General features: G+C 47.9%; 1 long non-coding RNA gene across 1 annotated transcript; it reads right to left on the bottom strand.

Annotated features, from left to right (window-relative positions):
• Positions 1-50: 50 nt before the first annotated feature.
• LOC149126029 (uncharacterized) lies at positions 51-17,807 on the bottom strand. Its single transcript, XR_016235278.1, has 3 exons — positions 17,472-17,807; positions 14,438-14,575; positions 51-13,707 (listed from the first exon to the last, which is right to left on the bottom strand). It is a non-coding gene; the product is annotated as an uncharacterized LOC149126029 (long non-coding RNA).
• Between the last annotated feature and the right edge of the window lie 793 nt (positions 17,808-18,600).

Here is an 18,600-nt window from a genome sequence, read left to right as displayed (position 1 = left end):
TTCCAGTATGGGATGCCAGCATTGCAGGTGACAGCTTAAACTGCTGTGCCGGGGCCAACACTGTGGTGCAGCGGATTAACACCCTGGCCTGAAGCACCGGCATCCCATGTGGGCGCTGGTTTGAGTCCCTGGCTGCTCCACTTCCGATCCAGCTTTCTTCTATGGCCTGGAAAAGTAGTAGAAGATGGTCTGAGTGCTTGGTCCCCTGTACCCACGTGGGAGACTCAGAGGAAGCTCCTGGCTCCTGGCTTTGGATTGGTGCAGCTCCGGCCATTGTGGCCAATTGGAGAATGAACCAGTGGATGGAAGACCTCTCTCTCTCTCTCTGCCTCTCCTCTCTCTGTGTAACTCTGACTTTCAAATAAATATATATTTAAAAAAAAAAAAAACACTGCTGTACCACAGTGATGACCCTGGTGTCTGATTTTTTGCACTTAATACAGGCACACTGCTGTTTTTCCCACAGTCTTCATAATTATTAAAATAAGGATGGTGGTTTGTGAAATAGATGGTCTATCCTTTACCTGAGAGTCTCTCCCAGGGCCAGCGTTGCAGCGCAGTGGGTTAAGTTGCCACCACACTGGCACCCCGTATGAGCGCTGTTTTCAATCCAGCTCCCAGTTAATGCAGAAAGTAGTGGAGGATGGCCCAGGTGCTTGGGACCCTGCCCTGCATATAGGAGACCTAGACTTGGCTGTTGGCCACCATTTGGAGAGTGAACCAGTGGATGGAAGATCTCTCTCTCTCCCTCTGTCACTCTTTCTTTCAAATAAAAATAAATCTTAAAAAAATAAAGAATTCCTCTGATTTAAAAAAATCTGCATTTTAATTTGGGCTCTGTTACTCTGCCTTTCTAATAAATAAATAAATCTAAAAAGAAACACACACATGTTCTAGGCTAGAGACCCAAAAGTGGGTGTCATGTCTGAGTGGGTCTGAACAGCGCACAGCTCTCTGTACACCTGTCAGATTGTCCTCCCAAAGGAGCATGATAATTTATACACAACAATTAAAGAAGAAAATTCAGGTTCAGAGCCGTGTAGCTCAGACTGTCTGCATCCACTCTGTGTGGCCACCACAGCTCACACATGTACCATGTGTTCTGTGTTCTATTGGTCGCAGGAACTGGCTTCCACGTGATAATTAGGGAGAAAACTGATACCGTCCTCTGAATAGGCAAACTAGGAATCACATTTGGTCTAGATGTTATACTATTTACATTCTTAGCCTTTACTGTGTTCCCATTACTCATTCATTTTATAGACTTGTGTTATTTGCTTCATAAAGACATCTTGATAACGTCATAGTTCCAGAGAAAGGTTGTTGAAGTGTGAAAGCTCTGCTGATTTCATCCATCCGTGTTCGGAAACCTCAGGCTCATACATTGTGAATTCTGTTCGGACTTTTCCGCTTCTTTCCATCTTTATCTCTCACTACCAGCTCCCTCCACGCCAGCCATTCAATCAATACTTGTCTTTCCCAAGTAGCAGTCGCTGTCCCAGCTCATGCCCTTCCCTGCTGTCTGCCTGCCCTGGCTGCACCTGTCCTGTTGAAATCCCTCTGGAATTGCAAAGTGGTTAAAGCCGAGCCCTCCTACAGCTTTCCCTCACTCCTGGTGTGTTTCTGCCAAGTACCTGTGGCTTCTTCCTCTTCTGGATCATTGTGAAAGTTTTGCTCTTCCCTAAAATGCTCATCACATTCTATCTCGTAATACATAGGGTCTGCCGGATTCCAGTGTTGTGACTTTCTGGAGGCCAGCTGAACTTCTTTGGCATCCGTTCACCTGGCAACATGTTTTACATATAGTAGTTTCTTACGAAATAGTTGTGTCCTTCAAGTACAGGGGTTGGGCCTGAGAGACCCTAATTAGTGTCCTCCTCTACCATTTGGTAGCAGCTGTCAGAATACGGGCATAAAATCTCTAGGGCAGTTACTAGACATCCAGGCTCATACGGTACCAGCCATAAATAATGGGGGCCTGCCCGTGCTGTGCAGTCTCCAGGTGCCTTCTGACTCCTCCAGGGCGAAATGGTGCTGTTAAACTCTTTTCAGCTACAAAACCATTAGTGGACATTCAGGTCACTCCGGTTAGGGTCCTGGATGTACGGATTCGTGATAATGTAAAGAAAGTCTAGAAGTCTCATTTACCATACTGCCCCAGCTCCTGGAGCCTGGATTTGTAGGTCTGTCGACCTGGTTTCTTTTTCCCCCAGCCCTGGTCTCTGTTGCTCCCTACTCCAAAACTATGCCACTATGACAGCTCGGTTTCTCAGTCTTTATTGTCATCAAGTTTTTTTTTTAAAAAAAAACAATTTATTTAGTTGAAAGATTACAGAGAGAGGAGAGAGAAACAGAGATCGTCCATCTGCTGGTTCACTTCCCAGATGGCTACAATGGCCAAGCTGAAACTAGGATCCAGGAGCTTCATCCAGGTCTCCCACGTGGGTGTAGGGGCCCAAGTGCCTGGGTCATCTTCTGCTGTTTTCCCAGGCACACCGGCAGGGAGCTGGATTGGAAGTGGAGCAGCAGAGTCTTCAGTGGCGCCTGTACGGGATGCCGGCACTGCACAAGGTGGCTTCAGCCGCTATGACACAGCACTGGCCCCTGTCATCAAGATCTTAAAAAATTAAATAATTATTTTTATTTGGAAGTTGAGACAGATAGAAAGAGAGAGCCATATAGAGATCTCCCATCTGCTGGGTCACTTCCCAAATGTCTAACCCAGCCAGAACTGGGCCAGGCTGAAGCCAGGAGCCCAGTGTAGGTCTCCTGTCCGGGTGGCAGAGGCCCAAACACTTGGGCCATCATTACTGCCCCTCAGGGTGTGCATTAGCAGGAAACAGGAATCAGAGGCAGAGCTGGGACTTGAACCCAGTCATCCTAACAGCATCCTAGCCTCCATGCCAAGTGCCTGCCCGTGTCATCAACCTTGACTTTATCGTTTGAGTGGAAGATGGAACCTGCCAGCCAGTGAGGCCATCTAACTGCTGATGGATTAGGCCACAGCCTGCAAAGGTGGCCATGTGCCAGGATCTACAGACCGGGCCCCCATCTGTGCCCAGGTGCTTGGGTGAGGATGACCATGAAAACTCTGTAAATCCTGGCTGCTTTTTCCGCAAGGAATTTTATGTGTGACCAACACTCAGAGAATTAAATGTCTGAAACAGGTTTGGTATGTGAATAATAAATGCATTTGTAATGGTATACAGTTTGTGGTGTGTGTGTTCTATATAAAGTTTATTAATCTGGATTTTATGTCCGTCAGAACTTAACGGGATCCAATTATGTTAGGTGTTAATGGATTCTCCAGTGAACAGAAAGTGTTCACTCTATCAAGCCCTTAGCATTGTGATGATAGCTCTTTTCATGTTCACAAAAACTCCGTGAGAGATTTTTATGCTTGTTTCATAGATTAAAAAAAAAAAACTAAATTTTGGAGAAGGTTATTGGCTTATTTAAAATCATATGACTGGGGCCGGCACTGTGGTATAGCGGGTAAAACCACTGCCTGCAGTGCCGGCATCCCATATGGGCGCCGGTGTGAGTCCCAGCTGCTCCACTTCTGATCCAGCTCTCTGCTGTGGCCTGGGAAAGCAGTAGAAGATGGCCCAAGTCCTTGGGCCTCTGCACCCACATGGGAAGACCTGGAGGAAGCTCCTGGCTCCTGGCTTCAGATTGATTCAGCTCTGGCTGTTGTGACAATTTGGGGAGTGAAGCAGCAGATGGAAGATTCTCTCTCTCTCTCTCTCTGCTTCTGCCTCTCTATTAAACAATTAAAAATGTAAAGTCGTAAGCTGCTGCTTCGTATGGCCTCATCCCATTGTGCCTGGGTTCAAGTCCAGCCTCTGCTTCCTATCCAGCTCCCTGGGAGGCAGCAGGTGGTGGCTCAAACAGTTGAATTTCTGCTGCTCGCATGGAAGACTTGAGTGGAATTGCTGGCTCCTGGCTTTGGCCTGTCTCAGGCCTGGCTGTTGCAAGCATCTGGGGCCTGAATCAGCAGACACAATCTCTTTTTTTCTTCCTGTTACTCTGCCTCTCAAAAAAAAAAAAAAAAAAAAAAAAAGTAAACAAATAAGCTTTTTCAAAGTCACATGATTAAGTTCCAGAACCAGAAGGTAGAGTTTGGATTATTTAGCCATCACGTTTCTCTAGGTGGTAAACAAATCAAGTTTTCTGTATCTTTCAACTTCATATTTTAGGGACGGTTTGAACATTTTGCAAGTGACATCAGGAAGAGCAACGCCGAAGGTATCTAACCATAGCTTCAGTGTTGTCGGTATTGCTGCTCATTCCACCGTGGCAAGTTTCCCCCAGTTGGTCCCATTTCTGTTTTGAAGTATTAGGAAATGATCCAGAACACCTCCTCAATGAAGGAAGAACGTGCAGGACACTGGCACTGTGCTTTTCGCTGGGAGCTGGCGGGAGAGAGCTCACTTGTGAAGCCGCCTGGCTGGCGTTTAAGGCTTAGCAGAGCCTTGCACCTGCTCAAGCGTTACTGTTGCCTTCCTAAGCACACACAAAGCAATTAGGAGGGTGAACTGAAATGTGCAAAACCTCCAGCGCTTTCCAGGAAGCAACCACACAAGGTGATCAGCCTTGATTCCTTTTCATCAGAAGCTGACCTGGCTGCCCGCTGCACTTGTAATGAAAATCGAAATCAGAAAACTCGCTGCAGATTCTTCTCTCTGGGTTCTCTTCTTTTTATCTGGCATTCCAGGTCCCTCGCTCCTGTTTCCTGGGATTTGCAAAGTAGCAAAAACAACCAGTGTACTCTGAAGACGTGTGATTCTTTTCTCAGACTCTGGCCAGTGTACTTACTTAACACAGAATGATTAAAACCTGTGTGTTCGGTTAGAACTGTTACAGTGTTTAAACAAGGAAGTCTGTGTTTGTTTAAGAGAATGGGGAAATGGTTAGCTTGACAGATTAGCCTGAACAAACAGGACAGCTACAGTCTAGCACAGATGTCCACATTTGCCACTTGGCTGGCTGTGGGAGGGGCTGTGAACAAGACTGGCTTGTGCTGCCCTCCACACCTGATCCAGGAATGTGAGCCCAGCCGCTGCCCGCACCTGTGTTCCTCTGAGTCCTCCCACGTTTGAGACTTGAGTCCCCTGAACTGTGCTGTAATGAAAACTAAGGGAACACAAGAGGGGTTTCTGTAAGTCAGACCTTGCCCCAGTGTGATTTCCACCCCCACCACACCGGGTTCCTGTGGCGTCTCTGCCCAGTGCACAGGAAGCCAGCTGAGCAGAAGCAGCGGGACCCGCCGATGATGCAGCTCGTCACAGCAGGATCTGTAAACCAGACAAAGCAGGCGGGGCAGCCGGGGTTCAGTGGAAAGAGCACTCGAGGAAAATTCCAGAATCCTTGACTCAAGCCCTAATTCTGCCCCTTCCTGGATGTTTGATCTTGCTCCAGGCCTCTCTTATCTTGGGAGGGTAATGAAGCTGGTGTGAGTGATACTGAGGACAGCAGCGTGCACTGAGTGAGCCCACACTAGGTGCCAGACGCTGGTAGGCTCGACTGGCCACACCTCATCTTCTCCTCCAAAGGGCTTTGCTGTTTCTTACGGATTTGCACAGAAGCCAAACATTTTGATCAAAGCTGTGGATCTGCTACTAAGCATCCTAGCTGGTGTGTTGGAACCCAGCTCTGACTATTGCAGCCTCTTTCTCAGCCCACAGGATCTCCAAGGTTCACGTCTGTTTGTGAGATCTGGACATGTCAACGTCACTTTCAGTAAGCCTACACGTAAATGAAACACTTGAAGATTCTTGGTTGGATATAGCCGTGGATTTGCATAGATGCCTGTGTATGCCAACTTTGCCGTTGAATTCAATGTAAAATCATTTTATCAAAGCGTCATGAAAATAGAGACTATCCCTTCTAAGTATGTGCTTACTCTGATCTTGGGAGCTTAAACTTTTGGTGTGGGTGACCATGACTTTTTACATAGGAAGAACTTTAAAATATGTGGAGTCTTCTAAAATTTCATTGAAAGTGTCTGTTATGAAAAAATTATGCATAGATTTCAAAATTTTTTTGAAATCAAGTAAAATTAATTTTCTTTTTTTTTAAAGATTTCATTTATTTATTTAAGAGGTAGAATTACAGACAGTGAGAGGGAGAGACAGAGAGATAGGTCTTCCATCCGCTGGCTCACTCCCCAAATGGCCACAACAGCTGGAGCTGAGCCAATCCAAAGCCAGGAGCCAGGATCTTCCTCAGGGTCTCCCATGTGGGTGCAGGGGCCCAAACACTTGGGCCATCTTCTGCTTTCCCAGGCCATAGCAGAGAGCTGGATTGGAAGTGGAGCAGCCGGGACTAGAACTGGCACCCATATGGGATGCTGGCGCTGCAGACAAAGGATTAATACTGTGCCACAGCACTGGCCCCAGAAACTTAATTTTCAATTTAAATGTCCCACCAGCCTTTGAAGTCTTGTGTAGTGTATAACTTAGAACTTTGGGATGTGCTTTGTATGTCATATAAGCAATTGCTAATTTCACTCTCTGTTTTGTATTTATTATTATTAATATGTGTTTTCTTTTGTATTGTGAGTGGTATTTACATCTGGCTGCAATCTGTCTGAATTCAGAGGTTATTCCAATGCAGTTTTATTGGTAATAAGGAAAGCTTTCCATTGTCTTATTTTAAATAAATACAATTTTTCATGTATTGCTGGCATATTCACAGGTGATATGTGAACTTCCTTTCCAAAGTCCAGGTTTTAATTTAAAATCCACAGCTTTTAATTGAAAAAATTAAAATTCCAAATGTCTAGGGAACTAGTGACAGTTCATTTTTTATGTGATCCCTTGGTCAGTGTTGGTTGGATGACCCAGGTCGGTGGCAGACCACATAGGATTATAAGCATGAATTCTGGTGACCTTAATCTTAGTCCTATGCCATGCAAAGTCTCAGTAATTGGTTTGAACAATTAAGCCTTCCAATTTTGATACATCTGTACATACTTATTAATCAAACAAAATGTAGTTAATAATCAACTTTTTGTGTCGTTGCTTAAATGATGTATGACGTTGCCTCTGTTCTTGTAATCTTGATCTGCAGAAAGCCGGTCCGGGAGGCCTCCCTGCCGTAATCCACCCCATTCCCGTCTTTGGGACCTGCCACTGCCCGCTGTGCATCTCATTCCTAACATTTGCAGCCACCTTTCTCCCTGCTTCTGCTACTTTTCTCTCCTACCAATCCTGTTGAGGATACGTCTCTGAAAGTTGGAAGCTTGACCTCAGCTCGGTCTCTTATCTGAGGATAACAGGACTTGTCAGGGCACTATTTGTTTACATCGAAACTAAAAGCCTGCTGCTTTCCAAATAGAAAGCCATTGTTTTGTTTTATCTCTGAGAAGTAAGGCTGGAACATCAGGGTCACTTGTTTATCCCCAGGCTGATGGAGAGCCTGGAAACTGATACTAACAGAGAGCAAAGCTCCTACCATGTAATTATTTATTACATCCATTCTTGGCGATATGTTATGCAACTGTGTGGTTGGATTGCCTTGGCGATCCCCAAAGCTAGAAAGTTCTTGCCGGCTCCCCTGTAGGATCTCCTCACTGGGCTGTGAGCTCAGAGGAAAATGGAAACGCTGAGCCTGAGGACGTGGAGTTGCACTGAGCACAAATGAGGGTCGGGTCTTCACACGCTGTTGAGCCTGGGTGAGTCACGTGGCCTTTCCCTTCCCTAACTGAGCACGTTTGCTTTGGGGAAATCTGGTAAAGTAGGGATCCCAGCCAGGCGGCAGCAGGGCAGTGGGTGAGGCTCGCCCCGCTATTGGCAGGAACTTAGGGAGGAATGTGCCTGCGTGTATGAAACCCAAGTCTTTTGTTCAGCCTCACTGTCCAAACCAGCCCCTGTTCCTGTCTCTGACCCCTCCCACAGAACCGGTGCGAACTTGCCCACTGCTGATCCCTGGTCACATGCAAAGCTCCAGGCCAGAGGTGATCACTGGGGTTTAAAAAAAAAAAAAAAAAAAAAAAAAAACACCCAAAACAAAACAGCAAGAATGTCTCAAAAGCAGCGTTTCCTTACCTGAATCACTGGTGCAACCACTTCTCTGGAATTTACTAAATCTTAAAAATTAATTTAACAAAAGACATTCACCAATATTTTAATTAATTAACTAATTTTAAAAAAAGACGTTCACCAATATTTTAATTAACTAATTTTAAAAAAAGACGTTCACCCATATTTTAACTTCAGTAAATGTACCAGAGAAGGGCACAAGCCATCTCATGCTCTAAATGAGACTGAGCCCAGAACTGGGAAGACAGCGTGGCGGCTGTTAAGATGTAAAGGTGAAGAAGCCCCTGAGCTGAGGCCGGGTCTCCTTTTCTGTTAGAGGAGAAGCTTCTGGTGTTAGGAGGCAACAGTGTCCCGGTGCCACGCTCAGAGAACTCATCGATGTGCTCCGAAGGGTGACAGGGAGGGAGAGTTATTGAGTGCTCCCTATTAGTGTTATTGAGTGCTGTGTCTGTGAACGTCGGTTTCCCCAGCCATCTCACACGTGGAGAAAGAATTTGGACCGCCACCCAGTAGTACACTGGCAGTACATTGGCTGGATCACTCTGGTTTACTGAACGCCCACGGGCAAGGCGTCACGGGGAACACAGGCAACTCACAACAACCTGAATTGTGGTTGGAAGACATCTGAGCGTGTGTACAAGAGGTCGTCCTTCCCCGGCATCTCCCTCTCCATGGTTTCCCATGACCAGTGGGCAGCAGCGGTCCAAAAATATGACACGGAACATTCCAGAAATAAATCGTCATACATTTTAACTCGGGTGCTGTCCGGAGTGGCGTGGTGAACACTTTGCCTCATTATCCTGCTGGGGACGCGAAGCATCCCCTTGTCCAACACAGCCACGCTGCACGCACTGCCCGCCTGCTGCCACTCTGTGACTGGGGTCCTCACGTAGGCTGTCTCAGGGTCTCAGTGCTTATATATAGGGTCTAGTGCTCTGTGAGGTTCCGGGGATACACTGGGGTCTTGGAATGTATCCCTTACGGGTAAGGGGGGACTACTCATGCCTATACATGGTGTGTGTGTGTGTGTGTGTGTGTGTGTGTATTTATATCTGGGATTTGAGACTAGCACCAGAGTGATGTATGAACAAGCGTGACCCGTGGTCCAGCACCAAGGCGTTCAGGAAAAATGAAGTCATTCTGGAGTGGCAGCAGGCAGGGAGCGCGTGTAGCGTGGCTGTGCTGGGCATGGACAAGGGGAAGCCTCACGTGCCCAGCAGGACGGACTGGGAAAGTGCAAGGTGTCACCGTGCCACTCAGAACAGCACACAAGTTAGAGTATGAACGATTTATCTCTGGAATTTCCCGTGTGTTGTTTTTGGACTTCAGCCAGCCACTGGTAATGGGAAATCACTCAGGTGTGGCTGACCTGGAGAGGGGCAAAGGGACTTAGCTGGCGTTTGACCTGCAGGCGAGCAGGACAAGGACAGACCGGGAGGTTGGCGGGGTGCCAAGCATTTCTGGTGGACTCGAAAGGGCCGGGCTCAGAGAGCCCAGGTCAGATTCAGTGACGTGGAAGAGTGACTGAGACAGGATGTCAAAGCTGAGTTGGGGTGCGGTGTTGTCGGCAGAAGGGAGACATTCTGGCACTTGAGAGCCCGTTGCACAAACAATGGAGCTGAGACTCGGGTCTTAGGAGACATTTGCAGTTAGGGCAAAGCAGAGCAAAGGGCAGACCATGAGAGAGAACAAGAGAATCAGGGGAGGGAAGTGTTCGGGGCTCTGTTCTGCACAGTATTTCATTCTCCTACTGTATTTTGCCACTTTCTTTTTTATTTTTACTCTGGGATTGTTCGTTTGTTTATCTCACCATGAATCCTATGGAGACCTAGATATTGAGTACAGCAATGACATGGCACCCTGTGAGTTGAACTTGGTCTTCGGTAGTGAAATAACACTCCCCTTGGTGACAGGATTGATGTTTTGGCTTTTTTTTTTTTTTTCCCTCCAGTATTTCATGAGAAACAAAAATTTTTGTCAGGAATTTGAAAGTGTTTGGGATGAAATCCATGTGCGAGGAGGGGAGCCCAGGGTTCTGGTGTCAGCTCGTGTCAGGGAAGCCACAGCTCACGTATGGCCACCGTGTAGACGCCAGGCCACGAGTCAGTGGCCACGGTGTAGACATCAGAACAGGAGTCAGACAGGAGGGTTCTGAGACACAGGCACGTGTCTAATGGAGCCAGGCTCTTCCTGATCGTGCCTGGTCCCCAGGTTCCAGGAGGCAGCAGACACTGACATGCGCTCTGGAGGCCTGGAGTTCAGGCTGCAGGGGACAAGGGGCTCTCACACCAGCCCTGCCCCTGCCCTCCTGAAGTGGAAGAGTCACTTCCTGTTTACAGTGAGACCTGTTTTATTTCCCTCAACTTAGTACCTCCAGACTTCAATAGGGGCCTGCAGTGTGGCACAGCAGGTTAATCTGCTGTTTGTCTCACTGGCATCCCAGATCGAAGTGCTAAGCCAAGCCGATCTGCTGGTGTGCCTGGGAGCGCGGCTGAGGGTGACCCAAGTGTGTGGACCCTCGGCACCCGTGTTGGGGCTCAGGTGGATTTCTTGGCCCAGCTCCGGCCATTGCAGAAATTTGAGTGATAGCAGATAGGAGGTTTCTCTCTCTCTCCATCACTCTGCCTTTCAAACAAATACAATCAATCTTTAAAATATATATATACACATAGCCAGTGCCGCGGCTCACTAGGCTAATCCTCCGCCTTGCGGCGCCGGCACACCGGGTTCTAGTCCCGGTCGGGGCTCCGGATTCTGGCCCGGTTGCCCCTCTTCCAGGCCAGCTCTCTGCTGTGGCCGGGGAGTGCAGTGGAGGATGGCCCAGGTGCTTGGGCCCTGCACCCCACGGGAAACCAGGATAAGTACCTGGCTCCTGCCATAGGATCAGCGCGGTGCGCCGGCCGCAGCGCGCTGGCAGCGGCGGCCATTGGAGGGTGAACCAACGGCAAAGGAAGACCTTTCTCTCTGTCTCTCTCTCTCTCTCTCTCACTGTCCACTCTGCCTGTCCAAATATATATATATATATACACACACACACACATACATATATCTATATATTATGTGGAGAATTTACTACTAACTTTAGTGTGTCCTTTGGGACAAGCACATGTGAGCATGCACCTGTGTGTCGCACCCGGGCCATCTCCAGACCCTGGCTACAGAGGAAGTGAATGGCTGTTCCAGCACAGCAGTGAGCAAGTCTTTCGCTCTGGTTTGCCTTGCTGTTCCCCTGGCTTTCCCGGCTGAGTCCTCTCTCCTTTCCTTGCCATCTTCGATGTACCGTCTCTCAGCACCGTTTCCTGTTCCCAAGCAATTGCCCAACAAAACGCTGTAGCTTAGCAAACACTGCTTACCCAGAATCCTTTCAGGGCTTCACTTGGCAAAAACTGATTCCCTTTTCAGATTCGGGGAATCAGGATATCAAATATTCATTTATTCAGCAAAAGTGTGAGTGCCTACCCTGTGCCAGGCACTGTACCAGATAAGCACTTATATACATAAAACATATGCAGCACTCCGGGGGATTTTGGAATCTGCGAAGAGGAGACAGGCAAGGAAACCAATGGTTCCTTGAGTTAGAACAAGAACTAGGACAGAGCTACTAATATGGAGGTGACACCCCAATCGCGTGCTCTTAGTCCTTACAGCCCCTGGGCTTGCCCTGTAGTCACCCCGATCAGCCTGCATGCGGGTGCTGACTAGCTGGTTGTGAGAGCCGGCCTGCAGGCAGCTGGTCCGCCCCAGAAGGAATATTCCTGTTGTTAATACTGCAACACTCCTGTTCAAGTCGGTGAATGATCTCAGGGTGTTCCTTGCACGCCTGATGTCCCAACTGTCTGTCACACACCAGCGGCTAAGAGCACAGCCCTGGGTTTCAGTCAGCGGTCCAGCATGTGGGTTTGGATCCACTCCGTTTACTTCTTATGTGGGCCATAAAGTTGCTCAGTATTTTGAACACCGTCTCTGAGCATTGAACTCCTTAAGCATTGGGTCCACAGTACCCAGCCCAGAGACTTCCATATGGCCAGTGCTCAGTAAATATTAGTTGGATGTTTAATAAATTAATTAGTAGGGGTTGGGTCAAAGGTTAATAAAGCGAGTTGAATCTTGGAAGTCTCTTTTCTTATTATGTGACCAATGAGTGTGCATCTTTGAATTTTATGAAAATTCATAGAATATGAAGAAGAAAATAATGATTGCCTATAATCACAGCACTCAGAGATGACTACAAGTGGCATGTGATGTGTTTTCTTTTGGAGCTTTCTATGTGCATAAATGTTGTATCAGTTCACGAGTGGACGTGTTCATCTGCTTTGTGTTACTGTAGTTAAAATATCTGATAGGAGCTATCTAAGAAGGAAGAAGGTTTCTTTTGGCTGACAGTTTTGGAGAGTCCCAGTCTAAGATCAGGTGGCCCTGCCAGTCTGATGTGTGATGAGGGTGGTGGATGGCACAACTCATGCAGAGCAGATCACACAGCGAGTCGGAAGGAGAGAGGGAAGCTGGGCTGAACGAGGCAGCTTTCATAACCAACCCTTCCACGGGCAAGCCCCTGCTGACCTAAACCCCTCCCCCGGGCCACCTCCCAGGTGCCATGATGGCATCACGTCTCTAATCCATCAACTATTCTCAGGAACCCATGAACTGGTAACATAAGACTTTGGGGTGCAAACATCTGCATGGCTGGGGAGTCAAACCCTGCTCAAACCATAGCATATCAGCATGTAGGCTTCTCTCCCTCCTCCACTGTCCACAGAGAACCCCAGCAGGTCCTGGCCCACCCATGTTCTGGTTGGGTAGAAGAGAATGGTGTGGGGGTAAGGATGGCTGTGTGGGTTCTCAAAGTGACTCCCCAGGTGGGCTTGACCCCAAATTCTGAAAATAAGAAGGGGATGAGAAAGGTAAAAGATTAAAAACAAAGGAGTGTATTTGTATGATTGTATATGTTTCTGTGTGTATGCATATCTGTGCTTATATGAATGTGTGTGCACAACCAACTGTACTTGTACATAGGATATGGTGATGATGAGACGTTAAAACTGTATGTGATTTCCTTTGCTTTTTCTAAGCACTTGATCTTGGCTTTACTCTACTTGAGGTATTCACCTGCCCTTCAGTCCAGTATATAGACAAGGAACATGAGTCATGCTCAATTTTGACATTCAAAAAATATGATTTTGCAGCAAATCTGTGGTCTAGTTTTAAAACTAAGATATTGCATGGAGAAGAAAACTTCTAAATTCCCTTGTCTCCTTGTTTTACTGTATGATAAGCCAGACTTCATGGATAGCACAGGCCACACAGACAAGATGACCCTTACCCAGCTTAGCGAGTTCAGGGCAAGAAAAGGGATTTCATAGAGAGAAGCCCTCTGGTATGTGGAAAGGTGGGACTGAAAACAACATAGGTCTTGCCCACCTCCCCTTTATGATGCCAGTTTAGGGGCTGGGGGAGGTAGCCAAGCTGATGATCTGATATCCATCAGACATGAAAAGCCACCAGATAATGCACACAGGGCCACAGGACACCGAGGCTGTGAGGTCCTCAGGATTCTGTCTTCGCAGCTGTCCCTGGTTCCCAAGGGGCAAGGCGGGACCCATAGAGGGTAGCATGATTGTGGAGATGTCAAATGGGGATTCCAGAGAGGAGGCAGGTGCTGCTCCTAAAAGATATGGAGCCAATAGCTCAAGCTGGGGCTCTGCTGGAGGAACAAGACCACAAGACATCAAGAACCCAGTCTTGTCCATGCAGGGAGACCAGGTCACCGCCCCACCATAACAGTTTCACAGTGCTGGGGGGAGTGGCATCCGGGTTTTTCAGAGGCGGGCAAGGCAGAGAACTGGCAGCCTTTGGCTCAGCTTCTCTGCCGAGGTCTTTTGCTACCAGCTGGAGAGGCTGAGATTATCTGAGAGATTAGCCTGTGTATCCCACACTGCTTAGAGAAGCAGTGCACTATACACAAGATCTGAGTAGATGGCGAATCTGCCAGGAAACCCAATTAATGTGTTCCCAGCCAACATCAGCTGGGTGCTGGAGGAGGAATGCCCCAGCCATGAACAGAAGGAAAAACTACATTTGCTCTGCACATATCTGACTGGTAGCATTTATAATCTCCTTCACACACGCACATTTGGCTAAGAATTTCACGCCGGGTGTCGAGTTGTTCTTGTCAAAGTTCTTTTCTTGGCAAAGATCAGAAACTCAGAAGGCTAACTTGGGCCATGGTAAGGGATAAATGAAGGACCCCACACGCAATCTCATGCACATCACAGACAAGACCCCAAGGAGAGATGGTCTCTGGGGAAGCAGCGTGGGACCCTGGAGACCAGCCCGACACTCCCGCCTCTCAGAGCGGCTGGTGTTTCTCTCAGCCTGCTTGTCTGCTTACTCACCAAGCACTTGGCAATGCATGTGCGGTGCCGCCCCGAGTCTGCACAGGCTGCGGCCAAGGACGTCCTCCTCCAACAGACCACGTCCCTCTGCGCCTCTTGTTTCGTTCCCCCTGAATCCGCTGGAAAGGCGGCGTGCATCTACAGGTAACACCCAAAATGATTCTACTTTTAGAAGAAACCAAAGGAGAAAACTCTCGTCACCTTAAGTTAAGTGAGGGTTGTAGAGATGCCACCAAAGCTCAATCCAAAAAAGAAGAGTAATTAGTAAATCGGGATTTCAGTAATACTCATTTTTGTTTTGCTCTGCAGAAGATCCTGTTAAGAAAATGTTAAGGACAAGCTGTACATGATGAAAAATATCTACAAAGCACATACCTACAAAGACTTGCTTCAAGAAAACTATAAAACGTTCTTGGGGCTGGCGCTGTGGCACAGCGGGTTGAAGCCCAGCATCCCATATGGGTGGCGGTTCTAGTTCCGGCTGCTCCTCTTCTGATCCAGCTCTCTGCTAGGGCCTGGGAAAGCAGTAGAAGATGGCCCAAGTCCTTGGGCCCCTGCACCCATGTGGGAGACCTGGATAAAGCTCTTGGCTCCTGCCTTTGGATCGGTGTAGCTCCGGCCATTGCAGCCATCTGGGGAGTGAACCAGTGGATGGAAGGCCTCTCTCTCTGTCTCTACCTCTCTCTGTAACTCTGTATTTCAAATAAAATAAATCTTTAAAAAAATTCTTAAGATTCAATATAGGCAAGGGCCAGCTTTGTGGCACAGTGGGTAAAGCCACTGCCTGCAGTGTTGGCAGCCCACATGGGCACCGGTTCAAATCATAGCAACTCCACTTCCCATCCAGCTTCCTGCTAATGTGCCTGGGAAAGCAATTGAAGATGGGCCAAGTACTTGGGCCCCCGTACCCACATGGGAGATACAGAAGAAGCTTCTGGCTGCTGGCTTTAGATCACCCAGCTCTGGTCATGGTGGCCATTTGGGGAATGAACCAGCAGATGGAAGACTTCTCTCTTTACCTCTGCCTCTCTCTAACCCTGATTTTCAAGTAAATATATAAATCTTAAAAGAGATTTAATATAGGCTAGCATGGTAGTACAGCAGGGTAGGACACCACTTACGATACTTGACGTCTCATATTAGAGGAGTCCCAGCTATTCTGTATATGCCTGGGAAAGCAGTGAAAGATGGCCCAAGTACCTGGGCACCTGCCACCCAAGTGGGAGACCCAGATGGAGTTCTAGATGCCTGGCTTCTACCTGGCCTAGCCCTTGGTGTTGCAGGCATTTGAGAAGTCAACCAGAGGATGGAAGATCTCTCTTTGTCTGTCTCCCTCTGTCTCTTCCCTCTCTTTGTCATTCTGCCTTTCAAATAATAAATAAATAATAAATTTTAAAAGATAGTTTTACATTGTGACATCATCGATTAATATGTATGACCATCTTCTGAGTCCTTCCAACTGCTTCGTATGTGTCTGCTGAAAGCATTCTAGCTGTGGATGGATCTGCATAGTTTGTGGGAATCTGGAATCCCTAGATAAAGCAGGCCGGGAAGGGAGGCCCAGGGGCCACGAAGGTCGGCCTGCCCTCTGATCTCAGCACTTTCTGAACCAGCATCCAGTTGATTAGAACTTGGGATGGAGAACCTGTTTGGAATATAACATTAAGATACACGGTGTCTGTGGCATGAAATACATTAATATTCTCATTTCGTGGTCGCTGTGCCTTTCACGTAGATGAAAATATACAGGTAAACATTAAACAATATATACATATAAATATTTTCAATTCAAGACGCCAAGGACCTCTCTGGTGAGGGGATGCATTAGTCAGTCTCGCACCCATTTAATTGCAACACTTGACAGAAGCTACCTGTGAAGAAAGGCTGATGTAGGCTCAGGTTTTGGAGGGTCACAGTCTAGGATCAGGTGACCCTGTGCACCTGGTGTCTGATGAGGGTGTGGCAGGGGGAGGACCACATGGGGAACCAGGGGCCAAGAGAGACTGGGAGTGCTCTCTCTGCTTACACTTCCGTTTGCAAAGCCACATGGAGGGGCCAAGGAGGCCACCTCTCGTGACACCAGCATCCCGGCTGCTCCACTTCTGATCCAGCTCCCTGCTAAGGCACCTGGGAAAGCAGCAGAAGATGGCCTAAGTGCTTGGGCCCCTGCACCCATGTGGGAGACCAAATGGAGTGCCACTCTCCTGGCTTCAACTTGGCCCAGCCTCAGCTGTTGTGGCCATTTGAGGAGTGAACAGGTAGATTGACAGTCTCTCTCTGTATCTCGCCCACTCTCCCTATAACTCTGCCTGTCAGACAAAAAATAAAACAGAAAGCCCAGTGTGAGCCAATCATAGTCTAACTCAATCTAATCAGCTTCCAGAACCCACCTTTAGATGCTGTAATTGTATCAGCCGCCACTCCTAATCTTTAACTAACATGATTCTGATGTCAAGCCACTAACACATGGGCTTCTGGCAACACCTGAACTATCTTCCAAAACTTAACAAGAGGTAAAACTAACAAAGACAGGAGAGAGAGAGAGGGAGAGAGAGGGAGAGGGAGAGAGAGGGAGAGAGGGAGAGAGAGAGGAGAGAGAGGGAGAGAGAGGGAGAGAGAGAGACAGATTGAGTGCGAGCCTGGTAATGTTGTATCACATTAAGTAATGAGAATAAACCCAGAAGTATCAAGATCTCTAGGTCCTGTTTGATAGGCACAACGATGTCCCAGGTGTTTCCTATCTTGTTGATACAAGACAGAAACTAACATTTTACGATTATTTATACTTGCGGCGTCGCTTCCTTGATTTTTAGAATCAAGTGTCTTTGTGCGGTTGCTGAGTATCTTGACAACACTTCAAAATCAACAGAATCATCTTTCAGTACAAATATCAAAGCAGCAACAATTAAGCCCAGAGCTGCCGGCTGGTATTTAGGGATATCAATCATGTTTCCTGCCCTCTGAGAAGTTACCCAAGCTTTGCTTTACACCACAAACACGGGCGAATTGACGTCACAGCCCAGAAGGAACACACCTGCTCCCTGACGACGCCTCCCGGAAGCCGAAAGCTTGCTTGTCTTCCTTCCAGGAGTGCTCCCTTTCCAGGTCAGGACTGAGGCCAGTGCGTGCGCGTGCGCATGCGCATGTGTGTGTGTTGGTGGTGATCCGGGGGCACTGTGGGGGGCAACCCAGTATCGTTTTTAGAGTCCTTTTCACTGACAAATATTGGAACAGTCTCCTGTTTCATTTTCTTGTGAGCAAATACAGTAAATCATCCAAGAGGCCTTTTCAAAGAAAAATAAGGGGATTGCAGTAATCTCCTTTGTCAGGCTTTGCATAGCAGAAATGTATCAGTGCACGACTAAGGTCCAATGCATGAGAATCAACTGGAATGGCTTGAGGTGTTGCAGAGGAAGGGAACGGAGCCGTTGTTTGTAAACAAAGGTTACAATGTCTTCCCAGCAGCTGCAGTTTTGTCGCATGCTTATGTTGATGAATTATACCCAGGCCTTATCCTCATTTGTGACCTACATACAAGAGTCCAAGTGAAGTAGTTATCTGCATTTTATTGCCAGCACAAGATCTTTTTCTGATTAGAGTCCTCTCATTCCCCACACTCCAAAATCATTAGGCTTAAGTCTCTATCTAGGGCAGGTGTTGTGGTGTAGTAGGTTAAACTGTCGCTTGGGGGACACCCGCATCCCATGTAGGAGTGCCTGGCGCTGGGTCCCGCGTGGGCTTCCTGTCCAGCCTCCTCCTAATGCACCCAGGAGGAGCAGATCTGGCTCAAGTACTTGGGTCCTTGCTACCCATGTGGGAGACCTGCATGGGATTGCAGGCTCCTGGCTTCAGCCTGGCCCAGCCCTGGTTGGTGGTGGGCACCTGGGGAAGAGAACCAGAAGATGGGAGAGCTGTTGCTCTCACTCTCTCCCTTGCTCTTTTTTTTTTTTTTTTTTTGACAGAGTTATACACAGAGACAGAGAGTCTCTTCCCTCTGTTGGTTCACTCCCAAAATGCCTGCGCCGATCCAAAGCCAGGAGCCAGGTGCCTCTTCCTGGTCCCATATGCAGGTGCAGGGCCCAAGCACTCGGGCCATCCTCCACTGCACTCCCGGGTCACAGCAGAGAGCTGGCCTGGAAGAGGGGCAACTGGGACAGAATCCG

Source organism: Oryctolagus cuniculus, chromosome 6, assembly GCF_051225735.1.
Source record: "Oryctolagus cuniculus isolate XC-2025 breed Fujian yellow rabbit chromosome 6, ASM5122573v1, whole genome shotgun sequence".
NCBI classification, from domain to species: domain Eukaryota; kingdom Metazoa; phylum Chordata; class Mammalia; order Lagomorpha; family Leporidae; genus Oryctolagus; species Oryctolagus cuniculus.
The sequence above is the reverse complement of the archived record's forward strand: the minus strand, read 5'-3'. Positions and strand labels throughout refer to the sequence as shown.